The 20,376-nt window shown below is 41.5% G+C and overlaps 1 protein-coding gene across 1 annotated transcript in view; it reads left to right on the top strand.

The window, feature by feature from the left end:
• ELF5 (E74 like ETS transcription factor 5) overlaps nucleotides 1–20,376 on the top strand; it is a 145,892-nt gene that overhangs the window by 22,431 nt on the left and 103,085 nt on the right. The window lies entirely within an intron of this gene.

Below are 20,376 nucleotides of genomic sequence, written 5' to 3'. Positions count from 1 at the left end.
GTAAGATAACGAAGATGGAAAAATAACTACTTCTGATATGTGGTGGCATCCTCTGGGTACCATTCAGATACTTTTGTGTGTGTGTTTTTTTTTTTATAAAACTACCTTAACTTATGTCTATGCAGGGAATTTGGAGCTCTGTATCAGAAAAATGGAGCTCTGACTGCTATAAAGATGTCATAAGAGATTTCAAGTGTTAATAAATATTACCCAAGTGTTCAAGGGCGCAAAATCACTTTTAGTATCACTTTACAGCACGAACAGTAATTATAATTAAGCTTTTTTTAGACTCCTGATGGGTAAAGGGGGTTTTACACTGGGCGATTATCGGGCAGACATGAGTTTGTAAAAAGCGCTTTGCCGATAATTGCCCGGTGTAAACAGGAGACGCGCTGCTGACATGATGATAATGTATGGGGACGAGCGATCGGAGTAACGACCGCTCGTCCCCATCCATAGCTCCGTGTGACAGGAGCAAACGAGCGCCGATCAACGAGCTGTCGCGTTGATCGACGCTCACTGCATTGGCCAAAATCGGCCCGTGGAATAGGGGCTTCATTTTAGGAGCCTCCTGGTCATAGCTGGAAAGTACAATGTACCTCTTTATTCCTCTTATTTCGGCATGCTGTGGTTTTTTTTGTTGGATTTTAGTCTGGCTAGTTATGCAATGATCCATCAACAAATATAACCAAAAGAAGAAACAGATATTTTTTTTTACAGCTTTACTCAAGGGCTTATATTTACTGCTGCTTTACTTTAAAGGGGTATTCCGGTTTGTGCAAATATTTTTTTTATAATAAAACAATATAAAAATTTCCAATAAACTTTCTGGAAGAATTCCACAAGTTTTTCAAGTTCTGTGCTTACTGTTATTCAATAGGAACCTTCATTGGATAAAAATCTGTCCTGGTCATGTGATCACAGGTGCACAGCTCGTTACAGTATGTGTATCAGAGTTGATGACGCTTTGTTATGGCTGGAGTCTATTAATAATGAGCGGATCTTTGGCAGATGTTTTTTTCTATTTTTTGATAAAATGCATATAATCGAGAGGTAAAGGGCAATGCCAATGTGAATGAGCCCCAACTGTTATGCAGGATAATTGCACCGACTGAAGGTGGAATTCCCTATAAAGGTTTGGTTGAATCTAGGGGATTTCAAATATAATAATTATTATAATGATATAAGTGGTAATGGTAATCTCCAAGAGAGAATTTCCCTGTAACAAGCAATCACTGTACTAATATGTCAAGTTTCATATATGTTTTGAGTTAAAGAGGCTCTGTCACCAGATTTTGCAACCCCTATCTGCTATTGCAGCAGATCGGCGCTGCAATGTAGATTACAGTAACGTTTTTATTTTTAAAAAACGAGCATTTTTGGCCAAGTTATGACCATTTTTGTATTTATGCAAATGAGGCTTGCAAAAGTACAACTGGGCGTGTTTAAAGTAAAAGTCCAACTGGGCGTGTATTATGTGCGTACATCGGGGCGTGTTTACTACTTTTACTAGCTGGGTGTTCTGACGAGAAGTATCATCCACTTCTCTTCAGAACGCCCAGCTTCTGGCAGTGCAGACACAGCGTGTTCTCGAGAGATCACGCTGTGACGTCACTCACAGGTCCTGCATCGTGTCGGACGAGCGAGGACACATCGGCACCAGAGGCTACAGATGATTCTGCAGCAGCATCGGCGTTTGCAGGTAAATCGATGTAGCTACTTACCTGCAAACGCTGATGCTGCTGCAGAATCAACTGAAGACTCTGGTGCCGATGTGTCCTCGCTCGTCTGACACGATGCAGGACCTGTGAGTGACGTCACAGCGTGATCTGGCAGAAGCTGGGTGTTCTGAAGAGAAGTGGATGATACTTCTCGTCAGAACGCCCAGCTAGTAAAAGTAGTAAACACGCCCCGATGTACGCACATAATACACGCCCAGTTGGACTTTTGCAAGCCTCATTTGCATAAATACAAAAATGGTCATAACTTGGCCAAAAATGCTCGTTTTTTAAAAATAAAAACGTTACTGTAATCTACATTGCAGCGCCGATCTGCTGCAATAGCAGATAGGGGCTGCAAAATCTGGTGACAGAGCCTCTTTAAGTTTAAGGAGCTGTCTGCGTTTGAGTCTCTAAATAATTAGATGATGAGAGGGTCTCCCTTTGCTGGGACCCCCGGCGTTCAGGTGTAATGTGTGAAAGTCCTTGCGTTCAGTTGTTCAATTCCCCTGCAACGCCACCACAGGAGAAATGAAGTATTTCATGGATTATATATAGCTATTGTAACCAATAAAGATTTGTAACATTTTCTTATGTATGTTGTATTTTTTTTTTCAGTTTATAAATTTACATTAATGACTATGCACGCCTTTGAAGTTTTTTATTTTTTTAAAATAAAAATGTCTGTTTGGTAGTCACAGCAAAAAAATGACTGATCAAAAAAAAATACACCATTAAATCTAACTTTTAGTTATTATTGATAAAAAAGGAGGTAGTCCTTTAAAAAAAGAGGGTGAGTCAAAAAATGCTATAAGGAAAACAAACTGACCCTGTTAAACCTGTAAGGGTATGTGCACACGATAACTGCAATGACGTCTGAAATTAAGGCGCTGTTTTCAGGAGAGAACTGCATGTACTCGCGTTTTGCGGGGCGTCTTTTACGGACGTAATTTGGAGCTGTTCTTCATTGGAGTCAATGAAAAACTGCTCCAATTACGTCCCAAGAAGTGTCCTGCATATAATGTATATAAGTGTCCTGCACTTCTTTTGACGAGGCTGTATTTTTACGTGCCGTCTTTTGACAGCGACACGTAAAATGACAGGTCGTCGGCACACTTAGGGTGTCTAGGGTATAGGTTGGAGGTCGGGGCCGTCCCTTCAGTAGGGGCGCTGCCCTGTTTAGGCAGGGTGACCTTGTAGGGTTTAACAGGGTCTGTTTGTTGTCCCTATAGCATTTTTTGACCCGCCCTCTTTTTTTAAAGGACTACCTCCTTTTTTTTATCAATAATAAGTAAAAGTTACGTTTTATTGTGTCATTTTTTTAAACAGTCGGTTTTTTTCTGTGACTAAATTTTGCTATAACTGCTGGCCTATTATCCGGCCCACCAAAGCTGTTACGTTTGTTTGGCTCTGTGAAAACTTAGTGTGTTTGGTGCAACTTTTTAAATACTTTTGATCAAAATTATTTCTAGGTCTGCGGCACTGGCAGCGGGTCCTGCTTGTGTCTAACACACAGGATCGAGCTGTTCTCGATCTTAGATGTGATCGGTAACGTCTCGATCACGCAGGACTCACTGTCACTGAACCAGTCAGTGTCGCTGACCTGACAGATTCAGGTCTCAGCACTAGATACAGCTGCTCTATATACAGGATACAAAGCAGCTGTATCTCATAAAGTAAAAATAATTTTTTAATAAAAAGTATTTAGAAAGTTGCACCAAACACCCGGATACACCATTTAATTAAAAAACAAAGAAACTATTTCAAAGGTCTACATAGCCCATAAGTGTTTTATGCCTAGCGTAGGGACACAGGGGCAGTGCATGACTTCTATCTTTGGTGTTCTTTAAATGCCGATGTCATGCACTGCCCCCTCCAGCCCTGCACTAGGCTGAACACCGTGTGTAAGTTTTGTCTGGAGTGTTCCTTCAACTTTTCTAGTTTACAGTTTTTATTTTGTAGCTCTGAGTTGGAAAAGTCTTATAGTTTATGCCCTTTCACATCACAGGATTCCTGTGCCAGAGAGTAGACAACCAAAGTCGGTATCTAGTATTGGTCTAAAACTAACCAGACATGTGAGTGACCGCTATCAGCCCTGATTCCACCATTAACATACTTATTAAATAGAGAGATAAGCGTCATCAACATTTCTGTTAGCCACTTATCTATTGGAAAACTGCAGGATCTGACAAATTGACGGTTGGGGAATCATTAGCGATACTCTACAGGCATCAGATCATTTAAGGATCCTGTTGAGATCAGTGGATTGGGTCGACCCATTGGTCAAGGTGATGAGCAGGTTTACCCTTGATATGGCTATGAATAACCTGATGGCTATTGTGCATTACATAGAGTTGATAAGGTTGAAAGGTTGTAAGGCTCTGTTCATATTGCAATGTACGTTAGATACTTAAATACTCCCAAACTCTGCATATATCTCCGGTGTATGCCACACTATATCCATACAGTGGCATGCCTTGCCCTTAGGTTTCCATTCTAAGATAGTATGTCATGCAGAATAAAAATTTTTGCTTCTATATAGGAAAGCACAGCAGGCTACGTTTTACTATGCAGTTAAAAAAACGTATGCCGCCGTAAATCTGCTTGGCAGATTCCAATAGAATATTATTTTGGCATCCGTTGGGTCTATAGGGCCCTATGTATACATTTGGCATATGTGCCCAGAGCTCTGCCAGCGCATTCACCAAACATATGACATCCGTATCCAGAGTCAATGACCGCCTGTAAAATAAGATCCATAAGAAGCCTTATTATCCCAAGGCGGCAGCTTCTGCTGTCACTGAGGTTCTTTTGGCGTATACACACGACTGTGATGGCCGTATTGTCATTTTCAGTTGTGAGATTGTGTAACCTGTGGTTTGGATCTGGGCCATGGAAAGATCAGTTCATATAGCCAAGGAACACCGTGTACTGTACACAGCGACGTATAAGTAAACACAGAGAATGTACATTGGATCTACTGGAGGTGTCTACTTATAGGTGTTCTTATAAGTCCTATAACCCTTTCACTGCCTGGGGATGCATTCTGCATTCAACAATCTATAAAAAGTTGAGCAGCTCTGCCAAAATTTATCTTTTCTGCTTTTGTGCCAATGTTATACATTTTATGTATTTTATTTTTTAATATCCACAGCTAATTTCAAAATTCATCTGGTTGCTCTTGGAAACAGTCAACAGTTTAGCTCCACCCCGTTGACAGACATGTGATCTAACCGCTTAGCTCGAGTTATGTCATTGTCGTCTGAGCTCCCAAAATCCACAGGGGGAGCAGCAAAATTATGAATTTGACTTTGTATCTGAATGGAGAAGAAAACATTGTGTAATTAAAAATCAGTACAGGAAAAGCTTTATTGAACATGTTAAAGAAATCTGAAAAAAATATTTTTTCTCAATGATTTATTTTGTTAAATTTTAAGCACTTTCTAGTCTTATCTACGTAGTATATATAAGACTGCTGTATGTATTTCAGGCTATAAACTTGGAACTGAATGACAACCAATTTGGCACCATTTTAGCTTCTCTAGAGACCTGACTGTTGGGTCTTGTTCACACAGTGTATTTGATGAGCCGAAAAACGTGTAAAAAAACGCATGCTTTAAGCTTCCCATTGACATCAATGGCAAAAGGCGTTGTAGTGCATACAACGCTTTTTTTTTACGCGCATGTTTAAAAAGCGAATCGTGGACAAAGAAAAACCCGTCAGGGCAATTCTTGGCACATAAAACACACCAAAAACACGCCTAATTCCCATTGTCAATGCGCGTCCAAATGACGTGCCCAAAAACGTGCACAAAATGCGTCAAAAAGGAAGTGTATTTTGAAAATATCTTTACAAAAAAACTAGCTTTTTACACGTGTTTTGTTCGTTTGTTTTTTTAGCGCGGTGTGAACAAGGCCTTAGTCTACCAAGTTATGCAGTGAAATATCCTCTGCTTCCACATAAGTAAATAACTAAGCAGGTTTGTTTTTTGTAGCGCGGACGACATGGACACACAAGTCTGCATAGGAGCTGTATACACAAAACGGTCTAGAATTTTTCATCAAGACCATTTGCAAAGTTGTTTCATTTATTTATTTATTTATTTTTTTGGATGTGTTGGAGCAACACAATTGGTTTCAAAGGTGTACCTAAATATACTGATTGAAAAATGCATCAATAATTGTATGAGTAAATATCGTTCCCGTTCTGGCTTCCATATTTACTGACCTATTTACTTAATTTCTGTGTCATTCTCCGATTGATACATGAGTTTCTGTATGTTTAGAATTTTGTATTTTCTTTCCAGATCAAGGGCCCCTTACCAAGTCAAATACCTGGGCACCTGACAGCAGTGCCCCCGGTACGCCCTGATGCCCCCAGTACCCCACACTATAACTGATACTCACGTGTTAAGCCATACAAATCATTTCTAGTCATACACAACAACAACATTTAATTACGGCTTTAATTTAAGAGCTACGAACTAGGAGATGTTCCTCTAACGGGTTCTATCGGCCACACATTGCCGCATGGGTCTAATTATATTATTACCATCTGCCTCTGTTTGATATGGACTTAGCATTTCAATATGAGAGCTCAATAACAGTCCTTTGTCTTGATAGGCGCGGCGCTCCCTGACAAACCAAGGAATACATTTATTAAGAGGATCGATAGAACACCGAACCTTATCGGACCCGTGCGCTCATTTATTTTTTTAATAACCAACTATGATTTTTTAATTGTTAGGGCCTGTCAACTAAATATGTTTTTTATTAATTTTCCCCTGTGGGTAGTCAGTGGGTTTGGCTCTAATCCAGATTGCCTTCAGTGGAGATGTAATACATGAGGTTACCTTGGTAGTAACACTATGGCCTCCGAAAATCTAAGATGGTCTTAAAATATTGGTCAAGTATTTTTTATATAGAGTTGGCGTATATAGAGTTGAGTATATAAATGGTGGTTATTTTGTAGAATTGTCCTGATTCACATTTGTATTTTTGGGTATGGTCAAGTTTTTCGTCCTAGTTTAGGTCTCCAGAAATATATATGTTAAGTGTTCGGTATAATTATTCTGATTCTTGACCTCAGAAATATTTTTACGTTTTTTTGCTGGAATTGTCCAGATTTTTGTCCCCAGAAATTTTTATGAGCAGCTTTTTAGCAGAATTATCCAAATAGTTTTTGTCAAGATTTTGGTAGAATTATCGTGATTCTTGACCTTCGAAATGGTTATGATCAACTTTTCACACAATTGTCCTGATTCTTAGCCCCTGAAATGGTTATTATTAAAGGGGTATTCCCATCTTAGACATTTATGGCATATCCACAGAATATGCCGTAAATATGTGATAGATTCAGGTCCCACCTCTTGAACCCGCACAGATTTCCAGAACGGGGCTCCCCCATCTTATCGGATGAGGCTGGCCACATCCGGGCAATGGATCAATGGGGAGGTGGCTGGGAGTTACTGAAATAGTTGAGCACAGCGAGCACCCCTTTAAGTTTTTGGTAGAATTATCCTGATTCTTGACCCCAGAAATGGCTGTTCAGTTTTTAATAGAATTATCCTGATTCATTTAATTTGTCTCAGGTCATGGCTCTAGATATGGTATAATATAAATGATGGATAATGTAAATGTAGCTACATGGGTGTGATTTGGTGCATCTGGCCATAGTTCATATAGTTTGGTCTAGTGAGTTTGGTTTATTTAGTGTGGTGACGCTGCAGGGGATTTGGAAATTTGCTGCACCACAGATTACGGCTGATCACTGGGTTCCCCAGTAGCGGGACAACCTGTGATCATCTGATCGTTAAGTTAAACTTCTTACAAAACAGGGTTGTCCAAAGTGGACCTCCCCTTTAAGTTATATGCCCTCCTCATCTAATTGTACTGTCAAGTCACAACAGTAGATACGTTATAATTACTGTGGTGTGCATATGATAATGGTGCAGGAAAAATAAGGACATTGAGCACTCACTTCCAGGACAGTAGACCTGAAGGGTACATTTTGGGTCCTTTTACGCCGGCCCATTTTGGCCGGAACAACTAGTGCCGATCAATGAGACCGCTTGCTGATCGGCGATCGTTTGCTCCTTTCACTAGGGGCTATGTATATGGACGAGCTCTCGTTACTACGGTCGCCCGTCCCCATATGTTATCATGTCGAGAGCGCGTCTCCCTTTTTACACAGGGAGATGTGCAGCTGATAATTTAGGCTGCAAAAACAATACGATCAGCTGATGAACGAGAGTTTGCTCGATCAGCTGATCGTTGCCCTGTTTCTGTGAACGCTAGTTTTCCCGATTGTTACACACGAACATTCCCAATCAATCCTTAAGCAGCTGTTCATGAGATGTGCTGCCTACAACGATAATAATTTGTGCCCACATAAAATACGCCGATGAACGAGCGTTTGCTCGTTCATCGACTGGTCATTGCCATGTTTACTTACACAGGGCAATGATCGGGAACAAGCATTCATATGAACGCTCGTTTGCCCGATCATTGGCCCATGTAAAATGGCCTTAGGGTTCCGGATCGTCCTGTTTCTGTTCTTCCGGTTCTAGTCACCCTCCGGATGACGTCATCAGGCAGGCTATTTAAACAAAATCTCAGCAAACAGACTGCCTGGTGATTGAGATATTAACCATTTCCGGCTCTACTGGTCACTTCCGATTGTAAACTTTGGCTTATTCCTAGCCTTGTTCTTCGTCTCCTTTCTGGCTATGTTGCTTAGTTAGGCTTCATTCACATCTGCGTCGGGACTCTGTTCATGGTTTCCGTCTGAGCTTTCCGTCGGGGGAACCAATGAACGGAATCCATAGGTTTCCGTTTGCATCACCATTGAGTTCAATGGTGATGGAGCCAGTGCAAATGGTTCTCCGTTTGTCACCGCTGTGTAAGGGTTCTGTTGTTTTGACTGAATCAATACCGTAGTCAACTGCGCTATTCCATCAAAACAACGGAACCCTTACATAACGGATCCGTCACCATTGAAATTAATGTTGATGTAAACGGAAACCTATGGTTTCCGTTTGTTTGGATTCTATTAATGGGTTCCCCTAACGGAAAGGTCTGACTGATCCCATGAACGGAGTTCCAATGCGGATGTAAACGAAGCCTTATTTTGTCTTCTCTGAATTTAGATCTCGGCCTGTCTTTACTGCAAATTTGGTTCTTTCATTGTACTGACCATTTGTTCTGACCTTGACTACATACAAATTCAGCCTTGCTTGCCGCCAATCCGAGACTATGCTGAGGATGGTGACCTGATGCTTGTATAGGGGTTAAAGGATGAAAACCAAGGAGTCCCTTAGATTCAACACCTTGGGTTATCTGATTGTAACTTAGAGAGTCAACTATCTACATCACCCGGTATGTGACACGTAACACTTTGGTGTTTACGAACGGTGCGTGAAGCAAGAGGATGATGTAAGCAATGGAGTCAAGTTTTTGAGCCTACTAGGCTGCACCCTGACCGGCATGTTACACGATTGTTCTGACCATAAAATCAATGCTCCAATATAGCTTGTTTGCCATGTTGTGGAATTTAGTCATATTCAAAAACACCTACATGTCCAGAAGGAAGTTTACCACCAAGGACGCCAAAATAATCTTCTCAAGGATGAACTCTATGAAACAGGAGTCGCCAATTTCATAACCTCCACCCCTTGTAGTAATTCGACTCCTATAACATGGGCAAAGCTTTGTAATAGTAACCACTTTGGTGATCTCATGAAAAGGCTGTCAGTTATGTGCCAACATGATGGGCACACTTACCCACCCAGCCGGTTTGGTAAGTCAAGCATAACTCTCGGGATTACAAAATGCTCATCCAGGTTTATAAGGTTTTAGAATACAATGGATAAGTGTGAATGGATTAACCATCCCATGTATATGTCAAAAAATAAAGAAACGAAATAGTCATCTAATCACAATAATGTAAATGAGAATGTCCTCCTAGAAGGTCTTATCTTGCCCATAATCAGCAGCACAACACCTCTAATAATTGGTGGCTCTTGGCATACACTTCATATGGTCAACCCCATGTAACCATATGGATAGAGCTTCCCCACGATGTCCTGTCTTCTGTTGGGGTCTTCAGGCTTTACTAATGATGTGTTCATGATTTCTATTTTTGTATCCAACCTTCTGGCCATTAGTTGTCCTCTTCTTCTCCTCCCTTTAATTTTATTGTGAGCATATCTGCCCCTTGCATTGAGTTGGGTCTTCTCTAAAATAAGACACAGCTTCAGTCTGGTCATTCATACTTTAAGTGGAAGGTTCAGTTTGATTTACTCAAGGATCCACATGACTGGCCTAATGGATCATTGTTATGGCAAACCGCCAACATTGGGCCCACCAGGTGAAATGACCCCACGCTCCCTTTATACATAACATGTGCATTAAGTTCATCATAATCTTTATCATTGTACACACAGGACACATCATCAATGAGGTCTATTAGGTGATCGTCTGGTAGACCAGTAGCCTCCTGCAAACAATACCTGATGCATTTTAGACTTAAAGGGGTTTCCCAATCTCTTCTTGTTAGTGGTGTCCCTTAAGAATAAGCTGGTCACAAAGGGTACCCTTGTTAGGATTCCCAGCAATCCACTGTATTTTGTGAGGAAACCTGGCAGTAAGTGTTTAATTTTCCTATAGCGCCACTACAGGGGAAATCAAGCATTACCCAGTTTCTATTCATATTAGTGATTTTAGTGATTTTTTTTGTAATGCAAGATAGGACAGGCCCTCCAGAGAGAGAAAGACGCTCTATGCAAGCGATCTCTACTCTGGACAAAAAATAAGCATCCCAAACATTGGACAGGAGGTTTAATGTTCAGGATCCTTATCTTTTGGCAAGAGTAAAGGCTCTTTTACATGGGCCAATAATCGGCATAATAAGCATTCTTATGAACAATCGTTCCCGATCATTGCCCTGTGTAAACGATCAGCCGATGACTGCGCAAACGCTTGCTTATTGGCTGATTGTATTGTTTATGCAGCAAGAAATATTATCGTTGTCGGCAGCACATCTCCCTGTGTAAACATCAATGTGCTGCCGACATGATAGAAATGTGTGGGGACGAGCGATCATAGTGATTCACTCATCCCCATACATTACTGATCATTGCTCCTTTTGAAAGGAGCAAATGAGCGCCGATCAACGAGCTGCCTCAGTGATCGACACTCGTTTTCATGGTACATATCGGGCAGTGTTCTTAACGCAAGAATTTACTCATAGAGCATATGACATGGTTCTCCAAACTAGACAACCCCTTTAACATTCTACATCATGGCTTTAACTCTCATATTTACAACAGAAGCTTTGGAAAGGTACATTATGGGAACAGACAATGGAAGACTTCGGAAAGAAAGGGCTTAGAGAGTTCTTCGTGCTTCTCTACTTGGTTGGTAAAAAACAAAAGGGGTAACGGACCTCTCCAATTCTGAGACTTGATGTCTCTACTTTAATCTTCATGGTTACTTGGTTATTCTACAAAGCTTCATATAAATGGGGGGTATTAAGCAATTTATTAATTTCATGAACAAATCGTCCATATAGAGTGAAGATTTTGGCAGCATTGTATTGTAAGTTGATAAACGGTTTGTTTGATAATCAGTTGATTTAATGATTTCTGAACAGAAGAGCCCCCAGATGGGAAATTGCCCCATTTGTCCTCCCCATAATACAGCCCTGGAGGAACCCCTAAAGCTGTCTTGGGATTTAGGAACAGATCGACCACCAGTCAGGTGGTTTCCATTTACCTTTACCATGGATGTTGTTCATTTGTGAATGCCCCACGCTCTACAACATTGGCATAACAGTGGAAAACACAATAGTAGGAAGCTGGCCTAAGTATGTGGCAATGGTGACTGCACCAAGAATGGGTATCTTTCTTGGTATTGTGAAGCTCCTGGTCACAATACAAAATCTGTAACAAGGGCCCTCATCTACCAGGTGATATATCATTTTATGGTGTCTGCTTTTAGCAGAAGGGCTTTTGGGCCCCCTCAGGGCCCAGATGTGACTGCCACCTCTGCAACCCCTGAATCTATGTCTCTTAAAGGGAACCTTTCACCTCCCCATACATGTGCAGCATGTAATGGGGAGGGCAGCACAAACTCTGGGGCATTGTAAAAAAAAATGCTACCTTCCTCCATTATTTCGATATCGGTGCCGTTATATTTGGTGCCCGATATTTAAATAACCCCCTGAACAGTCAACGGGGCGTGTACGGTCAAGGTGGCATGTTACTATGGCTGTGACACTGTCCAATCAGATATGGACAGCGTTACAGCAAAAGCTCTCTCTCTCTCTCTCTCTCTCTCTCTCTCTCTCTCCTCGCTTTTGATGCAACACTGTCCATATCTGATTGGACAGTCACAGCCATAGTAACACGCCCCCTTGCCATTACACGCCCCGTTGACTGTTCAGGGGGTTATTTAAATATCGGGCGCCAAATATAACGCCACTGATATCTAAATAACGGAGGGAGGTAGAATTTTTTTTTGAAAGTGCCCCAGAGTTTGTGCAGCCCTCCCCATTACATGCGGCACATGTATGAGGAGGTGACAGGTTCTCTTTAATACCCAGCACTCCAGTCTGTACCATAGCAATGTCTGCCTATGTTTTTGGATAAGGCACAATCGGCTCATACATGGTCCAGAGTTGTTCAATAACCACCTGCATCTTCATATACATAATAAACGTCTTCCCTTTGGAAAGAAATGACAACGTGCATTTCTCATTAAATACTCATTAAATATTTGCTTCTTGCTCTGTTTGTCAGCCTTGAGTTTTACTTTGGCGTTTCACAAAGTAAACAGATTTTGAAAGAAACCCGAGCAGACGGCATGCTATATCCTCAGGCTTTTTGCGTCACATACGGCTTCTGTAATGTAAAGAACAGGATGGGGTGCAGACTGTTTTATTAAGTAAAAATGTTAATCTGTAGAAAACCTTATCACATGAGCTACAGTATATTTTGTTCATCATACACACCACTATAAGAGATAGCAAACGGCACTTAATGGAAAACTTTAAGATATTGTGTGTACAAGTTCTCCAAATGAACATTGTAATGGCTTTGGGCTGTTATATATTCAATGTTACAGTATGGTTTCTACTTTATAGCAGCATAAAAAAAACCTTTGTACTTATTAATTTTATTATTAAAACCTTCCCAGGTGTCCTGTATAATGGAGATACACACTAGATTATTAGTTTCCAGAAAGTGATGGAGTACAACCCCTCCCCAGAGACCAGGGAGTGATAGGGGAGCTTCATACAGAGTCTTATCGGTGTATATAGTGTCTAGTGTTGCTATCCTGCTTATATCGACCTCCAGTAGTACAACAGAGCTGTCATTAACTTGCCCACTCTAATAATTATGTGATGACTCTGCTTATTCTGTCACAGGCTATACAGCAAAGCAAAGAACATCTTGAACTTTTTTCTTTTTTAGTCATCTAGCTCTTTACCATCTCATTCTCTGTGGCAGGTTTATGATTCTTGTTTTTGAATAATACAAATGTACAAATCCTTGTCCATCGTAGCCTTGAAATCTGATACGAGTATTATCTCATTGTAAGATTTTCATCTTCTAGCTGATTTCTTCTCCCTGTTATATCATCTAAAATCCGAGCTTGACTGGAGTTTTCCTATCAGATAATTATGTGATCAGCGCAATAAACTGCGTAAATTACATGAAAATCATTGAATAAACTTAACCCCCCATACACTCAGGTCTTATAAACCATTCTTGGCTTCCAGTAAATACCGAAATCAGCCTTAAAAGCAAAAGAGGCTGTTTTACATAATAGAGCTAGTCTAGATGGCGCAATTGCACCCACTAAATGGACATCCAAATTGTCCAAGTTGCGGGAAAATAACTTGCCATACGGTATATGCTGTGTAGGCTTTCTTAGCCATTCCGAATAGGAGAGGGGACACACTTCCTGCAGCCCTAAAGGATTCCGCTTTTATGTTTGGGTGCCCACTACTAATTTGGGCCTTATATCTTGGGGGAAAAAAAGTGTCTGTACCGTCCCATAACATTCAGTCCACATTTGATCCATCTCAAAACTAGAATAATGATTACACAATCACAGCTTGTAATACTGACATGAAAAGGTTTAGACAGGTAAAGGAAAATTCCACTATAGAGACTTAAAAGGTGTGTAGACTTTTGCAATAGTTTTAAAAAATATATATTTGTCTAAAATGCTTCTAAAATAAAATTTAAAAAATGAATAAAAGAAATTGCATGTAGTTTCGATTACAAATATCCTATTTTGAGTCTAGTTTCTTGTAGGACACAAGGCCATAATGCATATAGTTTATTGGTAAATATCTTTAAAAGTTTAACAATGGAGCGACCATTTTCACAAAAATATCCAGCACACATGGCAATTTGTCTTACCGATGCTGTTGATTAAGCAGAAGGGGCTCCTAACCCAGAATCAAATGGGCCCCAAACTGGTGATGGTTCATGTCATCACACCTTCTTATCTTGGAACAGAATGCCCCAACACATGTTACCCCCCCCCCCCCCAACCTCTGTACCATTCCATGTAGGAGAGATCATTGATCATTTGCCCCCTTACATGTCAACGCTGCTGCTGATGTGGAGCAATTTGACATCGCCAATAGGTAAAGGGGGTAGCGCTAGCATGGGCCGGGCTTGCCTTTTTCATGGTGTCCATAAGATGGTCTTTCGGTATTGAATGTGGACCATAGTCTTTTACAGAAGGATGAAACATTGGAGGTTTTGCCACAATTTGCTAGATACAAGCACAACCACTGCTCCTGGGCTTGATGGAGGCTTCAGGACCCCAGTCGCATGTCTGTCCGTTTGTAGAAAAGCATTGCATCTCATAATGTGTGATACCCGCTGTGCCCGTAGTATTGGGCGATCTCCACGTTTTAGTCAACTAAAAAATGGGCCAAAAGACAAAACATTTCTCAACCAAGTCGACATGTTTGCAGATGAGAAATCCTTGTTTATACTCGTTCCGTGCAAATATATGTCAAGATTTTTGTAAGTCACCGTCAAATTGCTACGGAATTGGCGGATACCTTGTTGTGTCTATGCCTTGTCTAAACATAATGCGAAGTTACATAAATTACAGACTGATATTTTCATCCATCTCAACAATGGAATAATTACTGCACATTTACAGTGAGTTTGTAACACTGACCTAAAAAGGTTTAAACAGGTACAGTAAGGGTATGTTCACACGACAGCGCAAAATACGTCTGAAATTATGGAGCTGTTTTCAGGCAAAAACAGCTCCTGAATTTCAGACGTAATTGCTCGTATTCGCATTATTCGCAGCGTCCATTACGGACGTAATTGGAGCTGTTTTTCAATGGAGTCAATGAAAAACGGCTCCAATTACGTCCCGAGAAGTGTCCTGCACTTCTTTTGACGAGCTGTCTTTTTTACGCGCCGTCTTTTGACAGCGACGCGTAAAATGACAGGTCGTCGGCACAGTACATCGTAAAACCCATTGAAAGTAATAAGCAGATGTTTGTCGGCGTAATGGAGCTGTTTTTTCAGATGTAATTCGGGGCGTAAAACGCCCGAATTATATCTGAAACTTGGTTGTGTGCAAAGGAAAATTACACCATAGACCCTACACCATAGTATGTATACATTTGAAATCATTTTTTTCTCATTGCTACAATGCATCTAAACTAAAAAAAAAAAAAATATGCATTTCTAGTTTACAAATATCCCTTTGTTTTGTTTCTACAGCTCCTATGCAGGCCTATGTGTTTCCATAGCGACAGACTACAAACCCTGAGTGTAGTCTGATCCTGCAGTCATGTGTTGCTCCACTATTTCTGGCCACCTTTTTTTTCACCTACAGACAGTAGAAGAGATATAGTAATACACATTTCTACAGGATATAACTGCATACAAGGTTTGTAGTTTATAACCATAGAGACGCATCTGCATAGTAGCTGTATACATAAAGCGGTAGGACATTTTTAAGACTATTTGCAAATTTGTTTAATCTTTTATGCAAGATGCATTGGAAAAATTATGGGGATAAACGATCGTATTAAAGGGGTTTTTCCATGTTCTGACAACTCATGACCTATCCAGACAGCTAATGACGTCTTCTCCTTAAGATAATTTTTTTCTGGTAGCCAAACTGGCCATCCAAGAGTAAAGATTCTTTTACACCAGCCAATATGGGCCGTGAAAACGAGCGCCGTTCAACGAGACCGCTCATTGATCGGCGCTTGTTTGTTCCTTTCACAAGGAGGCATGATTGGTTATGTATGGATCGTAGTAACAATCGCTCGTCCCCATACATTTCTATCATGTCGGCAGCGCGTCTCCCTGTTTACATAGAGAGATGTGCTGCCGACAACTATAATATTTTCTGCCGCGTAAACGATGCGATCAGCCGATGAATGAGGGTTTGCTCATTCACTGGCTGATCGTTGCCCTGTTTACACAGGACAATGATCGGGAAAGAGTAGAGAATTAGGCTGGGTTCACACAACCTATTTTCAGATGTATTGGAGGCGTTTTACGCCTCGAATTACGTCTGAAAAAAACGTCTCCAATGCGTCGGCAAACATCTGCCCATTACTTTCAATGGGTCTTACGATATACTGTGCCGACGACCTGTCATTTTACGCGTTGCTGTCAAAAGACGGCGCATAAAATACCAGCCTCGTCAAAAGTGCATGACACTTCTTGGGACGTAATTGGAGCCGTTTTTCATTGACTTCAATGAAGAACAGCTCCAAATTACGTCCGTAAAAGACGCGTCGAAAAACGCCAGTACATGCATTTATGTCTGAAATTCAGGAGCTGTTTTCTCCTGAAAACAGCTCCGTAATTTCAGATGTAAATGCAGTTATCGTGTGCACATACCCTTACGTCCCAAGAAGTGTCCTTCGACTTTGACGAGGCTGTTATTTTACGCGCCGTCTTTTGACAGGTAAAATGACAGGTCGTCGGCACAGAACATCGTAAGACCCATTGAAAGCAATGGGCAGATGTTTGCCGACGCATTGGAGCCGTTTTTTCAGACTTAATTTGAGGCGTAAAACGCCTCCATTACGCCTGAAAATAGGTCGTGTGAACCAAGCCTAAGTATGTGGATCCATCCGTCTTCTGTAGATCACAACCTCATCACATGACCTTATGATCTCGAGATGATGAGCAAGACACATCGAAGCTCATGAGATACGGATGAAGGTAAACAAGGTTTGCCATGTATGAGTAATATATTCCAGGCATATGTGTTGTTACTACATTTCACGTGCCCTCACTACTTTTCCTAGCGCTCACGTGTTTCACAATACTTGTTTAGTGACCGAGCCACTCTATGAAGCAATATGAAAAACACTTCCTTATGACGCGTCTGATACATTTTTGTTTTCAAAAATACACCCCAATGTATTGGTCTGAGCAATGCTACTCTATACAGATGGATACAGTAAAAAAAAAAGTCACGCGGTATAGTTTTTGTTTTTTTTACTGTGGGAGCCTAATAGTGACGTATACCACTATGCCTATACAGTGGCATACATCCCAACTTTCCTCGGGAGATCATTTTGACGTACACCTCTGACGTAGGTCTGTATCCTGATGTGAACAGAGCCTAATATCCAGATGGTGAGGAATTGACAAAGTATATTAGAAAATTTTAGAACTTTTCAATTATATAAAAATTAAAGGGGTTGTTCAGCCACAGGACCGTTTCCATACTGATGACCTATCCACAGAATAGGTCATCAGTATATGATCCTTGGTGGTCAAACACCCGAACTCCGCACCAATCGGCTGCTCTGGCTACCTCCGAGCACCGGATGTCCATGCCGGAAGCAGATGGCTTCGGTCATAGTATATAGGAGCAGTGAATAGGAGCAGAGTTGCAGTTCAGCAGCACGGCCGCATACACTGCATAACATCCGGTGCCATGAGACAGCCAGAGCAGATGAACGGGTGTCGTACCCCCACTGATCATATACTGATGACCTATTGTGTGGATAGGTCATCAATAGGACAAATATTCCTGAGGCTGGACAACCCCTTTTAAGCTTTATTGATATAACACTGGAAACCCCTTTAATAGACTATGGCAGACATGGCCATAGACACACAACTATATTAGTGGTGGTGTGGCAAATGCCCAGTTTGTCAGGATGCTCTTGACCAGTTATACAAAGTCCATAACTGAGCAGTTCCTCCCTGGGCAAAAAACATAAAAGGGGAAAATTATCAACCTTTCTATGCCAGTTCTCTGGCATCGAAGAGTCCGAAAAAGACCAAAAAGTGCACTTAGGGTGCACTATTAAAACACAGACCTCATGTGGGCTGTCACGTGAACATATCTACTGAAGTGCCTTCCCCTTGTTTACTAGTCCTAATAAGTTTGAGGTTGGGAGAAACATACACAAGATTGTCAGACGTGGAAAAATACGGGACGGAGGAGAGATCGCTTGTCTATTTATATAAACAGGAGTGACGTGACTGGATGACCAAATGGCTCTGTAAATCCAAAATGGCTAACGATGTTGCCAACTTTCTGTGCAGACTAAGTGTAATGGCAGGGGGTAGGGAGACGGACAAGTGAGCCCTAATCTACCCGCCACTCTGTCCCTGCCTACTTGCAACGACCCGCCCTAGGCGACGGGGTACAACTGGGCGGCGGTCCCTGCACTCAGTAAGTGCACGACAAACACGACAAACATACAAAGGAACACAAGCAAGGAAAAGGGGCCGTTGCCCACGGCAACACCGTGAGCAACCAGAGTGGTGAACGAGCCGAGTCAAGCCAGGAGTGTGCGAGGTACAAAACGAAAAGCAGAAGAGTAGTCAGTAAGCCAGGGTCTGTATGGAGCAGGATCAAAAATAGCAGGAGCTGTAGCTGGCCAGGAAAAGACAAGGAAAGAAACACAAGCACTAACAAGCACCGAGGGACAGGAAGTGCAGGCTTAAATAGACCGAGGGCGGGAGCTAGCTGAGTCTGGCCAGGTTACGATAGGCTCTCCCACTCCTAAGCCTGCCAGCCTGAATGGTGGAAGCAGGAGTCAGTCTCAGGGATGTATTCTCAGGTGCTGACTGATTAGTTCTGGGAGTTAACCCCGAAGCTGTGCCTGGCAGATCCTTTACACTAAGATTCCAGAACATTCATGACCAATGACTTGTCAATTGGAAGAACAAGGGTCCCATGACTCGCAGTCCACACGGCCACGCAAATAGTGGGAGAGCACAGGGGAAGCTGATCCTGGACTCCATTGAGGTCTATATGGCTGCCAAAACAACAAAACCTAATTCCCACCCCAAATTTGTATCCAAAAGGTGACTCGTAAAATTTTGTATAGACAATTAATACAGTGATTAGACTACAAGTTCATTTTATTAATAAACATTACAATCCAAATTAAACATTTATTCAAAATCATATCCGCTACACCAGGAAAACAAATTGTGAAACTATACATTTTTAAACTGTTGTTTAAAAAAAATAAAAATACTCCCAGAGTGCCCCCCACACTCACTTTTAGCGTTATTCCCAATTCATTATCATTGCATTTTCTTTAAATCGCTTCATCCTATTTATTCATAATCACAATATTAAAGAGTCCGGTCTACATTTTAACAATTATGTTCACAAAATCTGGTTAGAAAAAGTAGAGGAAAGTGTGGAGAGTGCCGTTGTGCGGAGAGTGCCGTCGCGTTGAGAGTGCCGTCAAGCCTCGATACCAATTCTTTACCCCCAATTTATTCACACCACTAAACAAATTAATTCCAAATTAAAGGGACATTTTTAAACTCCACCGAATCGCCCAAGAGCACCACCAAACACGGCAGAAACACGTAATCCACACCCATTTGTGGGCTGGTTCTTGGAACTGTTCAAGGGTGTAATAATAGGTGGCACAATGGCCACAGTCACACCCAAACCCTAGTGCCCCTGGGCCATGTATGAAGGTGGAGCATGGTAGATGGGATGGGGCCTGTTTTCGATTTTGCATTTGGCCCAGGAGCTTCAAGTTTCACCCTTGGGACTGTTTCATGACAAACGGGACTGTTGATGGGTATAGCTCAATGCCGGTTCTGCATTTAGATGAAGACATGACAGACTGGTTGTAAGAAATGAGTTGTCTGACTACAAACAACCCCAGGGCTCTTAGGCAGTGAACCCTTAGCAATCATAGGATGAGGATGGGGGCACTAGGACCTACTGTTCCAGATGGTTAGGCGTGTGGTGGTGTCAAGAAGAATCTGAAAGGGGCAACATTTTTGACCTTTGCTATGGGACCCCTTTTCCTCTATGAACACCTCTTCCCATTAGGACTTTGTATACTCCTTTAGTGTTGTGGACACCGCCGTGTACTCTACTGAAGACTCTTCTATACTCAACTCATCTGTCATAATAAATCCGATCGTTCTGAAGCACAGGAAATAGTGATACGTCAGCCGGGTATAGATAACGTATGTAACGGGAATTTATCGCAGCAGAACATTTACATTTTAGTTGTACAGATCAGATAAAAAAATTTGCACCCTTAATATTTTTGGTAAAAACTGAGCGCACGTCTTTTACTAATGTAGAATATTAAAGGCGTTGTGTCACGAAAACAACTCCTGTCCCCTGCCTAGGACTACCCTCT

Source organism: Rhinoderma darwinii, chromosome 9 (genome assembly GCF_050947455.1).
Source record: "Rhinoderma darwinii isolate aRhiDar2 chromosome 9, aRhiDar2.hap1, whole genome shotgun sequence".
Lineage (NCBI taxonomy): Eukaryota > Metazoa > Chordata > Amphibia > Anura > Rhinodermatidae > Rhinoderma > Rhinoderma darwinii.
Note: the sequence above shows the minus strand (reverse complement) of the source record. Positions and strands in the feature narration are given on the sequence as shown.